Source organism: Mustela lutreola, chromosome X, assembly GCF_030435805.1.
Source record: "Mustela lutreola isolate mMusLut2 chromosome X, mMusLut2.pri, whole genome shotgun sequence".
NCBI lineage: Eukaryota > Metazoa > Chordata > Mammalia > Carnivora > Mustelidae > Mustela > Mustela lutreola.
The window spans coordinates 44,099,727-44,121,155 of NC_081308.1; the positions used below are offsets into that span (position 1 = coordinate 44,099,727).

Sequence of the window (21,429 nt, forward strand, 5' to 3'; positions counted from 1 at the left end):
AGGAAAATGAAAAGAAGAGTTACCAAATGCCTACTTTTTATTTTGGGTACTTTCATATATTGGACTAAAAAGCAATTTCCATGAGGGCAAGATCTTCTTTTTTAAATCTGTTGTATTAACTGCTGTATCACCAATACCTGGAATAGTGCTTAACACATAGTTGGAACTCAAATATTCTTTATATGACTTGGAAAAAATATATAAAATCTTACTTAATTCTTACAACAAACTTACAAAAGAGGCATTAGTATTCTCATCATAAAGTTGGGAAATTCTGCCTAGATGGAAAAAAAATGTCAAAAAGAGGTTCTATAAACTCAAAGTCTCATAGCTAGTAGGGTAATACTGGGCTAAATAAAATACACTATAAGCTTTATATGGGCAGGAATAGGTCAGTCTTATTCTCCACGGTATTCCCAGCAGCCAGCTAATTCAGTTATATAGTTTACAGTAGCACTCAACAAATATCTTTTAATGGGAAGCAGCAAGTAAGCAAGCAAGAAAGCACATACTGATGTGAACACAACTACCACTCATTTTGCCTATACAAACCACACTGTCACCTGAATTCAAAAGAAAAGTACAGCATAGGGAATATAGTCAATAATATTGTATTAACATTGTATGGTGGCAGATGGTAACTACATTTATTGTAATGATAAGCACATTCTATACGTGATAATGTACAGAAGTGTTAATTCACTGTGTTGTACACTCCAAACTACCATTGTATGTCAACTACATTTCAATAAAGAAAACAATACTACAATCTCAAAAATTCACCAGTCTTCCGTGTGTGTTTGTTGGTTTAAACATTCTGTGATTTTTCATTCTTTCTCATTTATAGATTGTGATGGTTTTCTTTCAGTCTTTTTAGCCTTTATATACAGTCTCAAGGTCTTCTTTTTGGAGGATGTTTATACCAGGAGCCAGCAAACTTTCTGTAAAGGGCCAGGTAGTAAATATTTTAAGGTTTGAGGGCCATATTTTCTGTGTTGCAACAACTCAACCTTGTTATAGTGGTAAAAAGCAGAAACATACAACATGTAGAAGAATAAGCATGCCTGTGTTTCAATAAAACTTTATTTACAGAAACAGATAGAAGGCCGGATCTTGCTTTAGAATATTACTTTGAATCCTCCATCTCTTGCTTTTCCAGGACTTCTCTAAAACTGCAACTTAATCACACACACACACGAATATGTCTCTCTCACAATGAACACAGAAATTAATTTTTTATAGAACATAAAACCGTGTCAACTATGAAACTCCTCCTATCCCTGAAATATACATATATTTTTAAATTTTTAATTTAATTTTTTAAATTATTTCTGTATTTTAATGATTTTAAATTTATAATAATTTCACTTGTATTACACATTTTTATTTGTACACACTGAGAAGTGATCATCACAATAACTCTAGTTACCATTTATCGCCATACAAATTTACAAAGGTTCTTTCTTCTCGTGATGAGAACATTTAAGATTTATTCTCTTAGCAACTTTCAAATATGCAACACAATATTATTGACTGTGGTCACCATGCAAAGCATTATATCCTCATGACTTAGTGATTTTGTAACTAGAATACTGTACCTCTTGACCCTCTTTACTTATTTTGCCCAACCCCCAGGCACCACGATTTTGTTCTCTGTGCCTAGGAGTTGTTGTTTATTCATTTATTTTGTTTTTTAGATTCCACATATAAGTAAAATCATATGGTATTTTTCTTTCTCTGTCTAACTTATTTAACTTAGCAAAATACCCTCAGGGGCTCTCCATGTTGTTGCAGATGGCAAGATTTCATTATTTTTTATGGATGAGTAGTATTATATTATATATACATGTTCTTTTCCACTCATTCATTGATGGACACTTAAGTTGTTTCTGTATGTTGACTATTATAAATAATGCTGCAATAAGCAAAGGGGTGAATGTATATTTTCAAATTAGTGTTTTTGTTTTCCTTAGGTAAGCACCCAGAAGTGGAGTTCCTGAAACATACGGTAGTTATATTTTAAATTTTTTGAGAAACCTCTATGCTGTTTTCCATAGTGGCTGTACCAATTTACATTTTCATTAAAAATGAACTGGAGTTCCTTTTCTCTACATCCTCATCAACACTTGGTATTTCTTGCCTCTTGATAATAGTCATTCTAACAGGTGTGAGGTGATATCTATTTGTGGCTTTCATTTGTATTTTCCTAATGATTAGTGATGTTGAGCAAATTTTCATGTGCCTGTCAGCCATCTGTATGTCTTCTTTGGAAAAATGTCTACTCAGATCCTCAATCCATTTTTTAAAAATCAGAATCTTGTTTTTCTATTTAGTTGTATGAGTTATTTGTATATGTTATATATAAATCCCTTATCAGATATATAACTTGCAAATATTTTCTCCCATTCGGTAAGCTACCTTTTCATTTTGTTGATGGTTTCCTCTGTTGTGCAAAATATTTTTAGTTTGATGTTATCCCACTTATTTATATTTGCTTTTGTTGCCTTTGCTTTTGGATTTAGACCTAAAAGATCAAGGCAAAGACTGATGTCAAGGAGATTACCCCCTATATTTTCTTCTAGGACTTTTATGGTTTACATTTGAGTCTTTAATCCACTTTGAGTTAATTTTTGCATATGGTGCAAGATAGTAGTCTAGTTTCATTCTTTTGTGTGTGGATGTCCAATTTTCCCAGCATCATTTATTAAAGAGACTATCTTTTCTCCATTGTATATTCTTGGCTCCTCTGTCAAAAGTTTATTTGCCATATATATGTGGGTTTATTTCTGGGCTCTCTGTTCTGTTCTATTGATCCATGTCTCTGTTTCTATGGTAGGATCATACTGTTCTGATTACTATAGCTTTGTAATATATTTTAAAATTGAGGCCTGTGATGCCTTCAGCTATGTTCTTGTTTCTCACTATTGTTTTGGCTATTCAGGGTCTTTTGTGTTTCCATGGACTTTTAGGATTTTTTTTTCTATTCATGGGGACAATCATTAGAATTTTGATAGGATTACACTGCATTTATATACTTCCTTGGGTAAATGGACATCTTAACAATGTTAATTATTCCAATTTACAAGCATGGAATTTCTTTCCATTCATTTGGGTCTTCTTAGATTTCTTTCATCAATGTATTATCATTTTTAGTGTATAGTTTATTCACCTCCTAGGTAAACTTTATTCCTAGGCATTTTTTTCTTTCTGGTGCAATTGTAAATGAGATGTTTTCTTTCTTCTTCTGATCGTTCAATGTCAGTGTATAGAAATGCAATCACATTTTTAAGATTTTTATTTATTTATTTGACAGACAGAGATCACAAGTAGACAGAGAAGCAGGCAGACAGAGAGGGGAAAGGAGGCTCCCTGCTGAGCAAACAGCCCGATGTGGGGCTCGACCCCACGACCCTGGGGTCATGACCTGAGCCAAAGGCAGAGGCTTTAACTCACTGAGCCACCCAGGTGCCCTGCAACCAATTTTTATATGTTGGTTTTGTACCCTGTAATTTTGCTGAATTCATTTAGTTCCAACAGTTTTTTGGTGTGTCTTTAGGGCTTTCTATACATTATTTTATGTTTTCCACAAATAGTGGCAGTTTTACTTTTTCCTTCCCAATTTAGATGCCTTTTATTTCCTTTTCTTGCCATATTGTTCTAGTTAAGACTTCCAAAACAGGCATGTCTCATTTTATCGTCCTTTGCTTTATTATGCTTCATGGATATTGTTTTTGTTTTTGTTTTTGTTTTTTACAAATTGAAGGTTTATGGTAACTCTGTGTTGAGCTGGATTATTGGTGTCATTTTTCCAATAACACTTGCTCACTTCATGTCTCTGGGTCACAATTTGGTAATTCTTACAAGATCTCAAACATTTTCATTATTATTATATTTATTATAGTAATTGTGATCAGTGATCTTGGCTGCCGCTGTTCAGGAGGACCTCACAGAGAATTGAACTTTCTCTCTTCCTGTGTCCTGGGCTTTCATCACATCACTGCCCTTAACCTGTCTATGCACAGGCTGTTGGCACACCTGGCACCACAGTTCTCCTGTGTTTTGTCTCTGGCTGGTAACTTGAAATCAAAACTCCAAATTTTAAAGGACCCAGCAAGGCCTTTACCCATTCCCCTTTCCTGGAGGAGGGCCTTTCAGCACTACTCGCTATACTATTATGTCCCAGAAAAGCAGTTGCATGCCTTTGTAAGTGCCTGGAGTCTATGATGAAGCACAGCAAAAAGCTGCAACCAGGTTATCTGCACTCTGTCTCTTGCTGTTGATTGGCCACTCAATTGTGCCCAGCAGGCCTTGTGTCCTTGGAAAGGCAAAATACTCTCTTCCAAATGTACCCCAGGAAGGGGACTATTCTCTCCCAGTATGACCCAGGGGATCCCACACCACAGTGTCTTCTGAAAACCATATGCACTGCTCTCTCTCCCACTCTCTCTTTCTCTCCCTAACTACTCTGTGGAAAGGGCTCCCTTACCTTGGTGGCACCACGGCTTTTGTCTCTACTAATTCGTATTTCCAAACCTCATATCTGCCATGTTCTCTTCCTCTAATTGTGCAGATAGTTTTCTCAGTCCTCAGATCAATTTCCTAGTTGTTCAAGGTGATTTGATGTTGATCTAGCTATGTTTGAGAAATGAGACAAGCTGGGGATGCGAAAGTGGGGTAATGCCATTTTCTACCACCACTACCACCACCACCCCCTCCCATCCACACACCAACACTACTGCTACCACCCCACACTCCCATCCACATACCAACAGAGAGAAACTGAGCACCTCCAGTGGAAGCTGGAGTCACTTTCACCAAACCCATCCCCCCCTGCACCAGTCAGGGGCATCTTTACCATGGCAGGACTGACTGAGCCAGTGCAATGGGCTTCTCCCTCAGAAGACCAACACAGGTCCCCTGTATGTATTAAATCTATTGATCATTGAGTGTTCCAAAGCATCAGCTTCAGTTCTGGTGGAAATAGGACCAGGCTCTTTTAATTTTTTTTATTTTTATATTTTTAAAATTATTTTTTATTTTATTTTATTTTATTTTTTTGTTGTGAAGGGAGAGGAAGAAAGATAATATTAATCTCAAGCATGCTCCATACACAGCATGGAGCCTGACATAGAGCGTGTTCTCACAACCCTGAGATCATAACCTAAGCCAAAATCAAGAGTCAGGTGCTTAATTGATTGAACCATCCAGGCACCCCTTTTGTTTTATGTGTGTGTGTGTGTGTGTGTGTGTGTATCTGAATCAGGCATATAGTTTTTTGTTGGTTTGTTGGTTTATTTGTTTCCTCTTCTCATTTTTTGGATTAGCTTTCTTTCCTTCTTTTCTCTTTCTTTTTCTTTGGAATCAGGCTTTTACATTTTTGTTTGTCAGTTTATTTGCTTTTTTTTGATCTTTTTCCTTTTTTAATTTCTTGAATCAGACATTTTTAAAAATCTATTTTATCTTAAAAAATGAATTAAAACACATCTAGTTAAAGGTCCAAGCACCCCACTGCAAGCAAGGAAGAACTCTACAGAGGACTGACCTGTGGGAAAAAACAGCCAGAACACAACAGCAGAGTACACAAAACACACACCAGAAACACTACCTGATGTGCCAGGCCCCGGACAGTTTATGGCCCTTTCTTAATATAGTACTACTCTCAGGAGCAGGAAACATAATAAGCTTTTATAATACACAAAAGACAGAAACATAGACATAATGACAAGCTGGAGGAATTCTCACCAAAAGAAAGCTCAAGAAGAAATTACAGCCAGGGATTTGCTCAAAACAGATAAACAATATATCTGAACCACAGTTTAGAACAACATTCATAAGAATATAAGCTGGGCTTGAAAGAACCATAAAGAACACCAGAGAAACCCAGGCTACAGAGATAAAAGACCCCAAAACTAATCAGACCAAAATAAAAAATGTTGCAACTCAGATGTAAAACCTGTTGGATGTAATCACAACGAGGATGGAAGAAGCAGAGGATCAAATAAGTGATACGGAAGATAAAATTATGGAAAATAATAAAGCTGAAAAGAAGAGGGAAAGAAAATGAAATGAAAAATGAAATGAAAGAATCATGAATCATGATTGAATCATGAAAGAATCATGAATATAGACTTAGGGAACTCAGCAATTTCACAAAGTGCAATAATATCCATACCACAGGAGTCCCAGAAGAAGAGATGGAAAAAGGGGTAGAAGGTTTATTTGAACAAATTATAGCTGAGAACTTCTCTAATCTGGGGAAGGAAACAGGCATTCAAGTCCAAGAGACACAAAGAACTCCCTTCAAAATCAACAGAAACAGGTCAACACCAAGACATATCATAGTGAAACTTGCAAAATACAAAGTCAGGAGAGAATTCTGAAAGCAGCTACAGACAAAATATCCTTAACCTACAAGGGTAGACACTTATGGTTAGCAGCAGACCTGTCCACAGAAACTTATCAGGCCAGAAAGCTGTGGCATGATATATTCAACATGCTGAACAGGAAAAATATGCATCCAAGAATACTTTATTCATCTACTCTGTCATTCAGAGTAGAAGAGGAGATAAAGTTTCCAAAACAAGCAAAAACTAAAGGAGCTCGTGAAAACTAAACCATATCTGTAAGAAATATTAAGGAGGACAATAGAGCAGGAAGAGCCCAAAAAAGCAACAGACTAGAAAGGAACAGAAGCAATCCATAGAAACAGCAACTTTACAGGTAATACGATGGCACTAAATTCATATCTATAAATAATTACTCTGAATGTAAAAGGACTCAATGCTCCAGTCAAAATACATAGGGTATCAGAATGAATTAAAAAACAAAAACTAGAACCATTGATATGCTACTTACAGGAGAATCATTGTAGACCCAAACATACCTCCAGATTAAAAGTGAGGGCATGAAGAACCATCTAACATATTAATTGACATCAAAAGACAGCTGGAGTAGCCATACTTATATCAGGCAAACTGATTTTAAACCAAAAACTGTAATAAGAGTTGAAGATAGACACCATATCATAATAAAGGGGTCTATTCAACAAGAAGATCTAGCGATTATAAATATTTATGTTCCCAGCTTGGGAGCAGCCAAATATATAAACCAATTAATAACAATCTTAAAGAAGCTCATTGATATTCATCTAAGAATAGTAGGGGACTTTAATACCCTGCTCACAGCAATGGACAGATCATCAAAGCAGAAGATCAACAAGGAAGAAGAGCTTTGAATGACGTACTGGACCAGAAAGACTTAACAGATCTATTCAGAGTATTTTATTCTAAAGCAGGAGAATACACATTTTTTTTGAGTACATATGGAAAACTCACCAGAATAGATCACATATTGGGTCACAAATCAGCCCTCAAAGTACAAAAAGATTGAGATCATACCATGCATATTTTCAGACCACAAGGCTATGAAACCTGAAGTCAACCACAAGGAAAAATTTGGAAAGACCACAAATATAAGAAGGTAAAAGAACATCCTACTAAAGAATGAATGGGTTAACCAGGAGCTTAAAGAAGAAATTAAAAAAATACATGGAAGGAAATGAAAATGAAAGCACAACAGTCTAAAACCTTTGGGATGCAGCAAAAGTGGTTATAAGAGGGAAGTATATAGCAATACAGGCTTTTCTCAAGAAACAAGAGAAGTCTCAAAAATACAAACTAACCATACACCTAAAGGAGTAGAAAAAGAACAGTAAATAAGGCATAAAGCCAGAAAAGAAGGGAAATAATAAAGATTAGAGCAGAAATAAATGACACATAAATTTAAAAAAATAGAACTTATCAATGAAATTAGGAGCTCGTTCTTCAAAGGAATTAACAAAATTGATAAATGCCTAGCTAGACTTATCAAAAAGAAAAGAAAAAAGACCCAAATAAATATAAATCATGAATGAAAGAGAAGAGATCACAACCAATACCAAGGAAATACATTTATAAGAGAATATTACGAGCAATCTTGTGCCCACAAATTCGTCAATCTGGAAGAAATTGGTAAATTCCTAGAAACACATAAACTACCAAAACTGAAACAGTAAGAAAGAGAGAGTGTGAACAGAACATGATTGCAAAAATTCTCAACAAGATACTAGCTAATTGTATCCAATAGTACATTAAAAAGATTTTTCATCATAATCAAGTGGGATTTATTCCTGGGCTTCAGGTGTGGTTCAATATCCACAAATCAACCAATGTGATACACCACATTAATAAAAAAAGGATAAGAACCATAATCCTCTGAATGGCTGTAGAAAAAGCATATGACAAAATACAGCATCCTTGCTTTATAAAAACCCTCAAGAACAAAGGGATAGAAGGAACACACCTCAACATCATAAAGGCCACATATAAAAGACATATAGCAAATATCATCCTCAATGGGGAAAACTGAGAGCATTTCCCCTAAGGTTAGGAACACAGCAGTGATGTCCACTTTCACCACTATTGTTCACCATAGTACTGGAAGTCCTAGCCTCAGCAATCAGACAACAAAAAGAAATAAAAGGTATCCAAATCGGCAAGGAAGAAGTCAAACTTTCACTCTTTGCAGAAAACATTTCTATGTAGAAAACCTGGAAAAGTCCACCAAAATGTTGCTGGAACTGATACATGAATTCAGCAAAGTCACAGGATATAAAATCAATGTATAGAAATCTGTTGCATTTCCATACACTAATAATGAAGCACCAGAAAGAGAAATCAAGGTATCAGTCCCATTTATAATTGAACCCTCCCAAAAAAGATACATAGGAATAAACCTAACAAAAGAGGTAAAAGATCTATATGCTGAAAAATATAGAACACTTATGAAAGAAATAGAAGAAGACACAAAAAATTGGAAAAACATTCCATGCTCATAGATTAGAAGAACAAACATTGTTCAAATGTCTATACTAACCAAAGCACATTCAATGCAATATCTATCAAAATATCACCACCATTTTTCACAGAGCTAGAAAAAACAATCTTAAAATTTGTATGGAACTAGAAAAGACTTCAAATAGCCAAAGTAATGTTGAAAAAGAAAAGCAAAGTGGGAGACATCACAATTCCATATTCCAAGCTTTATTAACAAAGCTGTAGTAATCAAGACAGTATGGTATTGGCACAAAAATAGATACATAGATCAATGGAACAGAATAGAGAACCCAGAAATAGACCTACAACTATATGGTCAACTAATCTTAAACAAAACAGGAAAGAATATCCAATGGAAAACAGTCTTTTCAACAAATGATGTTGGGAAAGCTGTACAGTAACATGCACAAAAATGAAACTGGACTGCTTTCTTACACCATAAACAAAAGTAAATTCAAACTGGGTGAAAGAACTAAATGTGAGAGAGGAAACCATCAAAATCCTAGAGGAGAAAAGAGGCAACAAACTCTTTGTCCATGGCTGCAGCAAATTCTTACTAGACACATCTCTGGAGGCAAGGGAAAGGAAAGCAAAAATGAAATATTAGGGCTTCATCAAGATAAAAGGTTCTGCACAGTGAAGGAATTAATCAATAAAACTAAGGCAACTGATGGAATGAAAGATGATATTTGCAAATGACACATCAGATAAAGGGCTAGTATCCAGAATCCATAAGGAACTCAACAAAATCAACACCCCCCAAAATAAATAATCCAGTTAAGAATTGAGCAGAAAACATGGATAGACACTTTTCCAAAGAAGACATCCAAATGGCTAACAGACACATGAAAAGATGCTCAACGTCACTCATCATCAGGGAAATACCAATTAAAACCATAATGAGATACCACCTCATAGCTCAGAATAACTAAAATTAACAACTCAGAAACAACAGATGTTGATGAGGATGCGTAGAAAGGCGAGAACTCTTGCACTGATGGTGGGAATGCAAACTTGTGCAGCTACTCTGGAAAACAGTATGGAGTTTCCTCCAAAAGTTAAAAATTCAATTACCCTATGATCCAGCAATTTCACTACTAGTATTTACCCAAAGTATACATAAATGCTGATTTGAGGGGCATATGCACCCCGATGTTTATAGTAGCAGTAACAACAATAGCCAAATTATGAAAAGAGACCAAATGTCCAGCAATGGATGAATGGATAAAGAAGATGTGGTGTATATATAAAAGAGAATATTACTCAGCCATCAAAAATGAAATTTTTCCATTTGCAGTGACGTAGATGGATCTAGTATATTAGGTTAAATGAAGTAAGTCAGTCAGGAAAAGACAAATACCATATGATTTCACTCATATGTGGAATTTAAGAAACAAAACAGATGAACATAGGTGAAGGAATAGAAAAATAAGATAAAAACAGAGAGGGAAGCAAACCGTAAGAGACTCTTAGTTATAGAGAACAAAGTAGGGGTTGCTGGAGGAGAGAAGGGTGGAAGGATATGTTAAATGGGTAGTGGCCATTAAGGAGGGCACTTGTTGGGATGAACACTGGGTGTTATATGTAAGTGATAAACTACTAAATTTTATTCCTGAAACCAATACTTCACTGTATGTTAACTAGCTTGAATTTAAACAACAACAGAAAGAAAGATGACATCTAGGACTTTCATAGCTAGATAGATGTCACTGTCTGGCTTCACAGGTCCACAGGACAGGCTAACTCTCTTGCTAGGCAATGCTGTTGACTTTATGTTAAAGCCAATGTTCATTTACCTTTCTGAAAATCCTAGGGCCCCTAAGAATTATGTTATATCTAGGCTGCCTGTGATCTGTAAATGGAAAAATAAAGCCTGGATGACAGTTCATCTGTTTACAATATGACTTAATGAATATTTTAAACCCACTGTTTAGATGAGATGAGAAAAAAGAAGAAAAGATTCCTTTTAAAAATACTACTGCTTATTGACAATGCACCTGGTTACTGAAGAGCTCTGATAAACATGCACAATGAGATTGTTATCTTCATGCTTGCTCACACAATATCCGTTTTATAGCCCATGAATTAAGGAGTGATTTCAACTTTCAAATTTTATTATTTAAGAAATACATTTTGTAAGACTATAGCTGTCATAGATAGTGATTCCTCTAATGGATCTGGGCAAATAAATTGAAAGCTCTCTGGAAAATATTCACCATTTTAGATATTATTAAGGACATTCATGATTGATGGGAAGAGGTCAGAATGTCAACATGAACAGGAGTTTGGAAAGTGTTGATTCCAACCCTCATGGATGACTTTGAGGGGGTCAAGACTTACGTGGAGGAAGTAACAGCAGATGTGGTACAAATAACAAAAGAGTTAGAATTTGAAGTGGAGCTTGGAGATGTTGAGTGAATTGGTATGATCTCATGATAAAACTTGAATGGATAAGGATTTGCTTTTTATGGATGAACAAATAAAGTGGTTTCTTGAGATGAAATCTACTCCTGGTGAAGATACTATGAAGATTATTGAAAAGACAAAAAATGTTTAGAATATTACATAAATCTAATTGATAATGCAGCAGCAGTTTGAGAGGATTGGTTCCAATTTTGAAAGAAATTTTGTGGGTAAAACGTTATCAAACCCATCTCGTGCTACATATAGATCATTCCTGAGAAGAAGAGTCAATAGATATGGTATAATTCACTGTTATTTTATTTTAAAAAAACTGTCACAGCCACCCCAGCCTTCAGCAACCAACACCCTAATCAGTCAGCAGGCATCAACATTGAGGCAAGACTCTACCAGCAAAAATATTTCAACTCATTGAAAGCTCAGGTGATAATTAACATTTTTAGCAATAATGTATTTTTAATTAAGGTATGTACATCATTTTAGACATAATGCTGTTGTATACCCCAGATAGACTACAGTGTAGTATAAACATAATTTTTATATGCACTGGAAAACCAAAAAAAAATTCATTTGACTTGATTTATTTGCATTGTTGCAGTGTCCTCAAAACTGCAATATTTCTGAGGGATACCTGTATTATGTTGAATATACTTTTCATCATTAAGTATGATGTTAGCTGTAGGCTTGTAGTATATAGTTTTCATTATGCTGAGGTATGTCCTTTTAAACCCACTTTGTTGAGAGTTTTTATTATAAATGGATGTCAAATCTTATTAAATGCTTTTCTGCATCTATTGAGATGATCATATAATTTTTACCCTTCACTTTGTTAATGTGGTTTATTACATTGATTGATTTTCATGCTGAACTATCCTTGCATCCCTAGAATAAATCCCACTTGATCATGGTGTATGATCGTTTTAATGTATTGTTGAATTTGGTTTGCTAATATTTTGTTGTGAATTGAGGCATTGATCTTTATCAGGAATATTAGCCTGTAATCTTTATGTGTGTGTGTGCTGTCCTTGTCTGGTTTGGGTATCAAGGTAATGCTGCCTCATAAAATGAGTTTGAATGCATTCCCTCCTTTTAAAATTTTAGAGTCTGAGTAAGATAGATATTAAATCTTCGTTAAATGTTTGGTATAATTCACCACCGAAGCCATCTGGTCCTGGAGTTTGTTTGTTGGGAGGTTTTTTTGTTTTGTATTGTTTTGTTTTTATATAACTGTTTCAATCTCTTTAGCCAGTCTCTTCAGATTTTGTATTTCTTCATGATTCAATCTTGGTAGATTGTGTTTCTAGGGACTTACCCATTTCTTCTAGTTTGTTCAGTTTGTTGATGTCTAATTGTTCATTGTAGTCTTTTATGAACCTTTGTATTTCTGTGGTATAAATTATAACTTAACCCTTTTTATTTCTGATTTTATTTATGTAAATCCTCCTTTTTTTCTTAGTCTAGCTAAAGGTTTGTCAATTTTGTCTTTTCAAAGAATGAACTCTGTTTCATTGATCTTCCTTAGTGTATTTTTAGTATTTATTTCCCCTCTGATCTTTATTATTCCCTTCCTTCTCCTAACTTTAGCTTTTATTTGTTCTTCTTTTTTTCTAGTTGCTTTAGATGTAATGTTAGATTATCTGAGATTTTTCTTGTTTCTTGAGGTAGGCCTATATCTCTATGAATTTCCCTTACAACTGCTTTTGTTGCATCCCATATATTTTTCTATGTTGCATTTCCATTTCATTTGTCTCAAGATTTTTTTTTTAAATTTCTCCTTTGATTCTTTCATTGACCCATTGGTTGTTCAATAACATATTAATATACATATGCTTATGATTTTTCTTTTTCTTCTTGTCATTGATTTCTGGTTTCATACTATTGTTATTAGAAGAGATGCTTGATAGGATTTCAATCTTAAATTTATTGAGACTTTTTTTTAAATTTTTTTATTTTTTATAAACATATATTTTTATCCCCAGGGGTACAGGTCTGTGAATCACCAGGTTTACACATTTCACAGCACTCACCAAAGCACATACCCTCCCCAATGTCCATAACCCCATATTGAAACTTTTTAAAAAAGGTTTATTTATTTATTTTAGAGAGAGAGCACACAAATAGGGGAGGGGCAGAGGGAAAGATAGAATCTCAAGCAGCACCCCCGATCCAGCCCAGAGCCTGATGTGGGTTTTACACTTACAAACCTAAGATCATGACCTGAACCAAAATCAAGGATTGGACACTTAACTGACTGAGACACCCAGGTACCCCAGACTAGTCTTGTTTAATGATTTTAGTTATTTATTTATTTTGAGAGAGAGAGTACAAATGTGAAAGCTAAGGGGGAGGTGGGAAGGGGAGAGGTAGAGAGAGAATCTCGAGCAAGTATATTTATCTTTATCAATGAGATTTTTACTTGCATACATTTTCTTGTTAATAATTATTAGTACCCTCTTTTTCAGCTTAAAGAAGTCCCTTTAACCTTTCTTATAAGGCCAGTTTAGTGGTGATGAACTCCTTAGCTTTTACTTGTCTGGAAAACTCTTTACCTCGCCTTCAATTCTCTATGATAAACTTACTGGATAGAATATTGGTGGTTGGAAGTTTTGTTATTTTTTTTTCCTTTCAGCACTTTGAATATATCATGCCACTGTCTTCTGATCTGCAAATTTTCTGCTAAAATATCTGTTGATGGTCTTATAGGGGTTCCATTGTGTGTTAAAGTTTTGTTTTTTTCTTGCTGCTTTTAAGATTCTCACTTTAATTCTTGAAATTTTCATTATAATGTGTCTTAGTGTGGATATTTTTGAGTTCATTTTATTTAAAACTCTCTGGGCTCTCTGTTTCTGGATGTTTACTTCCTTCTCTGAGTTGAGGTCTTGAGTCATTATTTGTTCAAATAAGTTTTCTGCCCTTTTCTCTCTCTCTCTTCTCCTTCCAGAACTCCTATAATGTAAATGTTATTCTGCCTGATGTTGCCCTGTAAGTCCTTTAAACAGTCTTCGCTTTCTAAAGTTCTTTTTCTTTTCACTGTTCTGTCTGGGTGAGTTCCACTACCCTGTTTTCCAGATCATTGAAACTTTCTTCTGCTCCATCTAGTCTGCCATTTAACTCCTCTAGCATACTTTTCAATTCAGTTATTGTATTCTTCAGCTCTTTTCATATATTTTCTATCTCTTTGTTGATGGTCTCCCTGTATGCATCCATTCTTCTCCCAAGCGTGGTGAACATTTTTATGACCATTACTTTAAGTTCTTTATCAAGTAAATTATTTATCTCTGTTTTATTAAGGTTTCTTTTCGAGGTTTTTATCTTATTCTTTTATTGGGAACATATTTTCCTATTTCTTAATTTGTTCAACTCTCTGTTTATTTCTATGTATTAGGTGAGAAAGCTACATCTCTCAGCCTTAGAAGAGTGGCCAGTATAGATGATGAACTTTATCATTTAACTTTGCCCTTGGTTTTGGTTGTCTCTGGAATATTTGTGATTATCTAAGTAGCCTGATTTATTTTTTATAGTTTCCAAATGTTGAGGGTATACCAAGACCTGTCATCTTAATCAGCACCCAGTTTTGGGCTGATTGGAGGCTAGCCCCTCAGGCAGCAGGTTTTAAAGTATGCAAATATATATACAGTCATGTGGGACTGTGGTCATAATCCCTGCTGACCTCCTGTGCCAGCACTGTGGAGGTCTTCCCTAGGTAAAAGATGCAAAAATCAAGGCTCTGAACAAGGTGTAAGTGCCTTTCTGGAGGGTACCAGCAAACTGGTACTGCCAAGTTTAGCCTGCCAAGAACTATGTCTCTGATTACTTCAGTCCTGTTGGGCCTACAGATGCAAGGCTCCTGCATAAGATCCAGGAGATCAAGTAGTATTTCCTGTGTGGACTACAAGTGCCTGTAGTTTAGCAAAGCAAAGCAAGAATGTGGGGCCAGTCCATGCTCACTGGCTTTAGTGGAAGTGGGAAATCACAGAACTGGATCATGCCCACTGGCTTTTGTGGGTGTAGCATATCCCTGGTATATTAATATATGACATAATACTTACAGTTTCATTGAGTTTTAACAGTTTTAACCCCTTCTTTGTCCACCCTCATGCAAAGTCTCTTCACTTTTGAAATACAATTTAATTGTAGATGGCATGTGTATAATGGCAACAACAATATGAAGTCAACTAGGGAAGCTGGCAGATAGCCAAAATATGGTAGTTCCTTTTCATATTCATGTTGGTCTAAGATGCAAACATCAGGTTTGCAGGATAAAAATTAATTTTTTTCTGATCAGTGTGCTTAGAGTTGATCAGTTACTGAAAAACAGAGTCACAAATGAGCATACTCATAAAAGACTAAATGCAATCTCATCTGCCAATCTAGGTAACCTGGAGTAATGTACTACCAAGTGGACCAGTTACTCATATTCTCTACTTTCCTGTATCAGATGTGTAAATAAAAAATTCTGAATCTTTCCAATAGGCCAAACATCTAGTAGGTGCTACGGATATCATGATGAACACAAAGCAGCCCCTTCCCTCATGCTTCTGGTCTAAGAGCTAGAAAAATAACTTTTGGGATTTTCAGGTCATACGGTTTCTGTCAGAACTATTGTACTGTTGTGTGAAAGCAGCCATAGACAGTACATAAATAGGCATAATTTCTTTCCAATAGAACTTTATGGACACTGAAATTTGACTTGCATATAATTTTCACATGTCATGAAGTACTATTTTTCTTTTGCTTTTTCCCTTCCCAACCACTAAAAATATATATTTTAAAAAACATACATAGCTTGCAGGCCATTCATAAACCAGTTGTTGGCTAGATTTAGCCCATGAGCTAAAGTTTTCTAACCCCTGTCTAGTCTAATGCAGAAGATAAATACAGAAACAAATTATTTCTATACCGTGTGATAAAAGCTAGAGTTCTGTGGTTCTGTGGGAACCAGAGGAAGACCATCTAACTTAACCCAAGGCATCAAAGAAAATATCTTTATAAACATCAATCCCAGAGCAGAGTCTTAAAGAATGTTAACATGAAGGCATTGACTAAGAAAAGAAAGGGGGAAACTATGCTCCAAGTAGAAAGCATAGAATGAACAGTCACAGAATTGATAAACAGCATGAAATTCTTGGGCAATGATATTATTCTAGCACAAAATATAAGGAATGCCAGATGAAGTTGTAGGTAAGGGTAGGGATGAAGCTATAATATGTCTTATTTACCATACCTCTGGGCAATGAAGGCCACTGACAAGTTTTCAGCAGGGGAGTGATATAATTGAATCTGTATTTTTGATTTATCCCTGTGGCAACACTTTGGCAGATAGATCTGAGAGAGCTGAAAGGCTACTGAAATAGTCCAGGGGTGAGATGATGAGGGCCTGAACCAGGCAAAAGCAGTGGAAATGGAGAGAAGAGGATAAATTCTAAAAGTGTCTAAAAGGTAAAATTAACATGGCTTAACAAGGAGAGCAAGAAGTAAAAAATGACTCAGGTTTCTCACTTGAATGGCTAGGTGGATGAAAGTACCACCCAGTGCTACTGGAAAGTGAGAGAGTTTTATAAGCTAGATAATGAATTCAGATTTATATACATTGCTTGCATTTACTGTTGAGTTTTCCTGTGGAGGTTTTTACCAGGCCACTGTACATAAGAATTTTGGGGACAGATTAGAACTAGAGATAAAGTTGGGAGCACAGATGTGGTAATTAAAACTATGAATGAGTATAGTTGCTCAGATTCAGCACATAGAGTAAGGAGAGTCATAGGCCATGGTGATTAAAAGAGACTGAAAGAATAGGAGAAAATACTTAAGGCCTTGATGATATTAAATAGTAGGTGTAAAGAGAATGGAGTATGAGAAAGTTAAAAGAAGAGGTTGCCATAAGAGAGGTGAATTTAGTCTTTCACAACAGATTCCTGAAAATTAATCCATAATGCCTCTAGGAAGTCTGTCAGATATTGGTATCAGAATGATGCTAGTTTCAAAATCAATGTGAATAATTCTACAGGATTTTCAATTCTATAACAATGTGGATATTCCTAGAAAATTTGAAGGAACTCACTGATAAAAAACATCTGGCCCTAAAGTATTTTTGGAAGTTCTCTTTGATAATTGTTTTCCATGTTTCTACAGTTACAGGCCCATTTTGTTTTAAACTTCTTACTAATGCACGGCGTTTAACATTTTATTAGATATTTCAAATTTGTTGAGGTTTTCAAATTTATTAAGGTACAATTATAGTAGTTTCCCATAATTTAAAAAAGTTCTCTTTGTATTTGTTGTTCTATTCTATTTATCATTTAAATTTTATTTATAATTTATCTTTGTTTTCTTAATTAAATTTGCTAGAGGCTTATCTACTTAATTTATCTCCCTATAAAAACAACATAGCCCTTGGCTTCATATTATATTGGATTCTTAATCATGTAATTTCATTCTTCATTTTTAATAATGAAATATTTAAGGTTATGAATTTACTTCTGAATATTGCTCTCAAAGTTTTGAGAAATTGTGATCTCATTTTTGTTATTTTTTTATTAGTCTGCTAGTGTTTCTTTTGGTTAATACTTGCATACAAATGTGTTTTGAAATATTAAAGCAGTGAAAGACTTTTGTTCAAATCTGTTTCTAATTTGTAGAAGTTTTACATTATCATCAGAGAACAGGGCAAGCCTGATTTCTACTTCTAACAGTATGCAAAGATTTTCTTTGTGGCATACCATATGATCATTTAAAAAATGTTCTCTGAATATTTGAAAGAGGGTGTATTCACTGTCAATCAAATATAATTTTTGTTATCAATTAAATCTGATGAATTGTGTTTTTTAAATATTCTAAGTACTTATTTTCTTGCTCTACTTTATCTGTCATATTTAAATTGTATGAGCCTTCCATATAGACATTTCTATAGTTGTTCTTCTTTGTATTACAGTCTTTTCTTCAAATATTTGCATGTAAAAAAATGTTTCATGAATATAATATCCTTAAAATAATTTGTATGTTCTAACAATATAAAATAAATCTTGTGGGACCAACAAGACTGTATGGTTATCGTTCCTGTTTCGTTTTGTTTCCAAATAGATAAGTGACATGACCAGATGCCTTATCTAGAGAATAGATTGATCAGAAGGAGGTGAGATGAGAAGATGAGAATCCAGTGAAAAGACTCTTCCAATAATCCAGGTAAGAAATCATGAACAATTGGATGAAGACAAAGGCTGCAGAGAGGTGTATAGCAAGTAGAATGACTAAGACTTAGAATTACTTAGATTGAAGAGGGTTGGGGCAAGTGAGAAGAATTGAGAGTTAACACCTAGATTTCTGAATTGGTTGACCATGATCTAAAAGGCAATATAGGAGAAAGAGCTGGCATGGCTTTTCAGACTAGGCCATTTTCTAAAGTTCTTCTTTCTCATTATATTCATCCCGAAGGACTGGAGTCCAGACCTAAACCTCAGTGCTGAAACCCAAGTCTATCTTAGTATAAAACACTATTAAACTTTAGGGGATCACATTTCATTTATGTGCTAAGAGCTCCTTCATAAATTTGAGGAACCATTTGGACTAAGAAAGAGGCAATAAATGCTTGATAATACCATTCCTGGGGTAATCCATACATGAAGGTTAACTTTTCCACAAGAGGGCAGCATCACCTAATAAATTATGTCATTGAGGGTCTCCACCAATAGGCGCTGGGGGGGAGGTTGAAAGAGTAGACAGGGAGCCATAGGACCTGCCACACCATGAAAACCAAAGGGCCCTACTATCTCCAAAGCCATAATTACAGCTACTCCTAAGTGACTGGTAAGGGCAGATGTTGCTACAGCAGGAACAAAGAGAACATGGTGCTCACCAAGGGAGGATGAGTAGGTGACAGCCTGATGACACTCATTTTTATGACTGGCTCAGAAGCCACCAGAGATGGTGTCTACATTCCCTCCAAGTGCTGCTATTTCTGTATAACCGGTAACTCCCAGGGACCTTTATTTCATGTTGAAAGCTTTGTCACCCCTAATGGTTTCTCTGCAAATCCGGTGCTGTGAAGATTAGGCTGGAAAGTACACTACAGTTCTGATGGTCTTCTTATTTAATAATGTTTGGTTACTCCAATTGTGCTTCTCTTATACCCCAGGGAAAGGAATAGGAATGAAATTCCTTGAGACCTCATAAGTAAAAGGCATTTTATATACATTGCCTCATTTAATCATCCCAACAATGCCATTATATAGGAATAGAACTAGGCAGTGCCATAAATGGGTCTATCTGAATCTAAAGCAAAAACTACCAAGCTACCTCTCCAAGAAGCCTTATTTAAAACCTAAATTATGACTGATTCAAGATTGAGTCAGTGGCAATGTATCTATTGTATAAGGAATTACTTAACATTTTACTTCCTATTCAGGTTCATGAGCAGGGATGGCTTAATCTTAGGTGCCAACAGGTAATACAATAAATTAATGGGATCCTATGTAACCTCACCCTTACTAACTTAAAACTCCTTCCCCCTTATATATGCTCTGAAGATAAATCATTTGGATATAGAGCATGAGAATGGCAGAAGAATTAAAGATGGCTTCTGTATTTTTGGTTTGGTTGACTAAATGCATGGTGGTCCCAGGCACTGAGATGAGGAGCTTGGGAGAAAAAGCTGACATGTTAGGTTTTGAGCATATTGTGCTTGAAATGGCTCTGAGACATCTAAGTATAAATGTCCAGTGGGAAGTTGACTATAGGAGACTGGGGCTCAAGAGATATAGTCATAGATACATGTAAATAATTGAAACTCTGGAACTGAATGAGGTTTTCCATGGTATATTAATGAAATTAGAAAGAGTGGAACAAGGGAAAACACCAACACATAAGGGATGATCAGAAAAAGAGCAGGTAGTAAAGGAACATGGTTTTAAAAAATGAACAGTGAGGTAGGAAAGTAACAAGAAAATGGGGTATCTTGGAAGCAAGAAAGGAGAGTTTCACAAAGGAAAACATAATCCAGAGCAACAATGGCAAATGCCATATACTAGTCACACATGATAAAGACTGAAAACAACCCACTGACTTCAACAATTAAGAAGTAATAGTAGCTTTTGACAGAATAGTTTCAGTGGGGTTCTGAAGGTCAAATTCAGACTGTAGTGGGTGGAAAGCTAAATTGAGGATGAAGACAGTGATTATAGACTCTCCTTTTGAGAGACTGAGTATGAACAAAAGGAGAAAGATGGGGCAGTAGCCAGAGGGGGAGGGAAATAGGATTATGGGAAGATGCTTTAAAAATATTTTTTTCTAGTAAAAATTAATTAAGATGGTGAAGCTCGGGTTCAAGTATAGGATAAAGGAAACAAATAGAAGGGAGAAGTATGAGCTCCAGTAAGACAGAGCAAAGATACAGCAGCAAAATGGAAGAAGCCATAAGGAAAGCTCACCAATAAGCAAATGTGTAATGGCAGCAGAGCAACTGTGCCCAAACATGTCCTTACCTTCCTTCTGCTTTGGCCACTCCACTTATTTGGAATGCCTTTCTCCTCCTGATGTCCAATTCTACCCACCCTTTAGCTCAAATTCCACTTCCTCTATGAACTCTTACCTAACAATCTCTTCTGATGTACTCTCTCTTTCTCTTGAATTCTAATAGCAATTTCTGTCTGAACAATACATTGAACAAGCCTTCAGCCTGTGAAATCCCCTATATTGTTTTTTTTTTTTCAAAAAGGTATTGCTAATTTGTCACACGTGTGTCTTTTCTCCCCCATTTGGCTGTATTCTCCTCAAGGGTAGGGTTTTTATCTTAGAGTTTGCCAGTTTCCAGAATGCCTACTATGGCTGGTAGTAAGGTCTCTTTAAATCTTGTGGTTGATTTAAATAAAAACTTGAAAAAAATAAATCTGTGGTGGAACAGAGGCAGCCTGTTATGAAGGAGACAGAAAAACACCAGGCTAAGTATGCCCTTGGTGTATATGGAATCATTTACTTCTCTCGGTAGCAAATAAGGAGACTGAGTCTTGCAGACATAAAATAAATTTAACCAGGGTGCAGAGGTACTAGGGAGCAGTGGTAGGATTTGAACCAAGGACATTTTCTCTTCTGCCATTCTGCTTCAGTTGTCTGCAAAATTCTGTTCATGTGAGATACCTCTTTC

At 35.5% G+C, this 21,429-nt stretch overlaps 1 protein-coding gene across 3 annotated transcripts in view; it reads right to left on the reverse strand.

Annotated features, from left to right (window-relative positions):
• Positions 1 to 21,429, reverse strand: part of SHROOM4 (shroom family member 4) — a 218,921-nt gene that overhangs the window by 90,638 nt on the left and 106,854 nt on the right. The window lies entirely within an intron of this gene.